This window comes from Echinops telfairi, unplaced genomic scaffold, assembly GCF_000313985.2.
Source record: "Echinops telfairi isolate 266 unplaced genomic scaffold, ASM31398v2 ScPeMD7_7414;HRSCAF=8452, whole genome shotgun sequence".
Lineage (NCBI taxonomy): Eukaryota > Metazoa > Chordata > Mammalia > Afrosoricida > Tenrecidae > Echinops > Echinops telfairi.
In genome coordinates, this window is record NW_022111314.1 from 1,364,617 (window position 1) to 1,368,663 (window position 4,047).

General features: G+C 55.9%; 1 pseudogene; it reads right to left on the reverse strand.

The window, feature by feature from the left end:
* Positions 1-3,568: 3,568 nt before the first annotated feature.
* On the reverse strand, positions 3,569-3,825 carry LOC105979810 (annotated as a pseudogene).
* Positions 3,826-4,047: the final 222 nt, after the last annotated feature.

The following is a 4,047-nucleotide window of genomic DNA, read 5'->3' on the forward strand; positions in this document are numbered from 1 at the left end:
CCACTCTGAGGGAGAAAGAAGGGGCTTTGACCCCCACGGAGAGTTGCCGTCTCAGGACCCACCGGGGAGCTCTACCCCACCCCGAGGGTCACCCGGAGCGGGAAGCCACTCAGTGGCAGTAAGACCGTAAATTCTGTTTCTGGAAATCTGCCCCTGAAGCAAAATCCCCCCAGTGCAAAATTAAAACGAAACGGTGAAGCCTACCTGTAGGAGAAACACTGCGTCTTTAGCTGCAGGATCACAGGGCTCCTCTCAGAATGTCCTCTGGAGGCTCTGTCCTGACCCAGTGTCCTTTCTTTCAAACAGAAGCGGGGAAAACGGCGACAGAAGAGTTGTTCAAACCTCATCTGCTGTCCCTGTGGCTGGGGGTCTCCTCCTCCTCCTCGGCCTCCCTGGAAGCCACCTTGCCCTTCAAAGCCTCCCCGGCCTCTGCCACCAAATCCTCCACAGCCTCCCCTGCTGTGGCCGCCTCGGCCTCCAAGCCCTCGTTTGCCGCCACCCCGACCAAAGCCACCTTGCCCTTGGGCTTGGCCCAGGCCAAGGTCACTTTGTTGCCATCCATCTGGCCAACCTCCATGGCCTCCTTGGCTGCTTTAACGAGCTCCTCACCGTCCAGGGCCACGGAGCTGGAACCTTTGGAAGAGCAGGTTTCCTGGTCGGTGGGTCGGTGACTATCGTGGCCCAAACACAGCCATCAAACGGCCCCTTCAAGGTCTCCCCGGTGGTTTCTTCACAGACCTTTGAGGAGCAGGGACTTGGCCGGCTGGCTCCGTGCGTGACGTGCGTGGCTCCCGGCAGCTCCAAGGGGGTTGCTGTGCCCTGGGTTTCTCTTTGATCGGAAGAACCGAGGCTTCTTCAGCGTCGTCATAGGAAGCACATTCTATGAATGCTCCCTTCAGGCATGCCAGTCTGGTCGGGCACCTTGGTCGCAGGCAACGTCTCTCCCGTCCCGTTGCAGGAGAGCTCTCTTCTCGCCCTTTCCCTTGGGTCTCTCTAGTTTAATCTCGTTGCCCCCCAGACTTTTTCCAGGTCACCGGCAGATGCAGAATCCACCAAGCCCAACATCCTGGTCCTACCGGTTCTGACGTCCAGCACAGTTGGATCGTTTTCAGCAAAAAGCTCACGGGCCGGTTTTTCGTTCAGGAGCAGCTGTGCCGCTGCCGGGCTCCCAGTGAGGAGGTCGCAAGCTGGAGCTGCTTCTGTGGCGTCCACTCTCTGTGTCCTGACTTTGGGAGCAGCTTGCTCCTTAGCCATCTCCTTCTTCCATTTCCAGGTACTTCTTTGACAGGCTCTTCCTCCTCCTCCTCTTTGTCTTCATCCTCCTCCTCCTCCTTGCCCCCTCCGAGGCAGGGGCGCTGGCTGATTTCATCACGGCTGACCCAAATTCCTCTCTAGCCCTCCTCACTCTCGTCCCTCTTGGCACTCTTGCTGTCCTTCACCCCCTTAGCTGGGGGACGGCTCCCCCATGGGGGTGGCCGCCTGGCGTTGCCGGGGTGGCGCTCCTCCTGCTGCTTTGGCTGTTGTCTTGGCCGCCTTTCTGCCGGGAGTGAGAGTTGCTTTCCTGGCTGGTCGGCAGCCACGGCCCTTTCTGCTGGAGAGCCATTGTCTTCTAGGATGGCACGGTGCCACGCTTTGTGCCTCTTCCCCAGGCATGGCAGCCTCCTCTCCTCCACTGTTTCCGCTTCTGCATCATCATGTGTGCACCCTCATCCGCACGGTCAGCTGCTGCCTCCGGGAGGAGCAGCCGTCTTCTTGGGAGCACCCTGATTTTTATGGGCCTTGGCGAGCGCTACCATGATGGCGGCTCGGGATGGTGAAGGCGTGCAGATGAGCCTACGGGGACTCTAGTGAAGTCATTGGTGGTGGCCACGGAGCCGAAGAGCCGGGAGCTCACACTCTTGGCTGCCCGCGAGGGCTTGGGATGCACGAGTCAGTCCTTTGTGGGAGTGGCCCTGCAATTCCCCGTCTTCACAGGCTTACAGGGCCCTGGTGGCAGAGTGGGTCACGCCACTGGGCTGCTAACTGCAAGGTCAGCAGTTTGAAACCACCAGCCGCTCCTCGGGAGAAAGATGGGGCTTTCTAAACTCTAAAGAGCTGCAGTCTTGGAAACCTACGGGGCGGTTCCACCCTGGCCTGTAGAGGCCTGTGCGTTGGAATCTCCCTGGAGGCAGTGAGCTTGGCGTTTTGGTTTTCTTAGGGTTAACCTTGTTATCGCCTCACGTGAACGTAGAAGCCTGGCACTTTTGTGGGCCCACTTAGGCTCCTCCTGCCCTGCCCAGGGTGGCTGTTTTTGTGTTTCCATGCCTGTAGGCATAGCACTCAGAACTCTAACATCCGGACAGGAATGTTTCTTACGTTTCAAATGAGCTTGACTCATGATACCTCTGCACCGATCCTGCCTCCGTAACGCACCAAGAAAATCCATCCCCAAAGAGGATTATAACCGCAGGTGTAGGGGTTGGGATTCGCAATGCATAGTTTGGAGGGACATAATCAATCCATACCTCATCCCAAACACATGTCCTCGTCACACACAAGAACACAGTCATAAGCCAACTCCATCTGCACCCTCTCTGTCATCTGCACCCTCTGCACCCTCTCTATCACATCTAAGTGAGATGTTAGGCGCATTTCATCCTGGGGGAACTAGCTGATGCGCTGAAGCCAGGACGCTGTGGTCCTGGGTCCCGAGCTCCAGGAGATGTGGCCCTGCTGCCTATGTGTCTCCCATCAGTTCTCCGATCGGCAAGCTGCTCCAAGGATGGGCCTCTTCTCGAGGGCGACAGATCTCGGGTGCTCCCTTGGGTGGGTCTTTACTTTTGGATTTTCTCTTTCGTCTAAGCTGCTGGGTTTTTAAGGTTGGTTGGATTATTAAAAGACTCTCTGTAACAAGAGGTTGTACACCCACAGTTCATTTCTAAGCCCATCTCTCTCCTCTCCCACTTTAAGTAGCCAGAAGCCAAATGGCCCCACTAGGAGACTGAGTTTAGAAGTCTCATCACCCAGACCTCCAGGTTCCTCACAGACGGGTTCTCCTGTGGTTGTTGCTCGGGGACACGGGTCGGTTCCAGTTTGTACACAGGGACCCTGCACACAGAACGAACCCAGCCTCACAGTGCCAGCCACTGTGCTCATTCCTCTTGACGAAGGCCGGCCTCTTCTGCTGACCCCGGCGGCATGGGGGTCACTACTTACCAACCACAAGGCCAGCAGTTTGCAGCCACCAATTGCTCCTTGGGAAGAAGATGAGACTTTCTGCTTCTGTCAAGATTTACAGCCTCAGAACCCCTCAGAGGCAGCCCTACTTTGTCCTACAGGGTTGGTGTGAGTTTCAATAGACACAAGAGCAGTGCGTTTTATTTTACTCGACTCAGGATGATGTCTTTCTCCAGAACCTGCTCCCTTATGGTAACATGTCCCAAGTTCATGGACAGGGCTTGCCAGCCTCTCTCTCTCTCTCTTTTTTTTTTTTGCCATGCAACAAAACTATTACTGAAACTGGTAATTTCTAAACTTAAATTGGGACAACTGGCTATCATGCAGAGGAATGCTGTGATAGGGCACTTGAATGCACACTGAAGAATTAACAAGAATTAACAGCCACCCCTGAGGCAGAGGACAAGGTGCAGGGGCGACTCTTTCTGGGTGTTGTAATCATAGAGAGTGCGCCATCTTCCAGCTGCTTGCCCGCAAAGATGAGCCTCTGCTGGTCAGGTGGATGCCCTCCTTATCCTGGATCTTGCCCTTCACGCTCTCGATGGCATCGCTGGGCTCCAGCTCCAGGGTGATGGTTTTCCCAGTCAGGGTCTTTACGAAGATTTGCATCTGTACCTGTTAGTGGAGTCGGCTAAGAACCCAATCAAACCCAGGAACCTAAGAGCCAACAGCCACTCAGCGCACCAGCCGCCTCTCGCCAGCCTCTCTTGAGGAACGATTCTGACTGTGCGCTCACCGAGACAGGTGTGTTTGGTGTTCCGGCAGTCAGCGTCTCCTCCGTTGGTCTTCTCGCACACCGGCATCCAAGGGCATCCATTCTTCGGGCTTGCA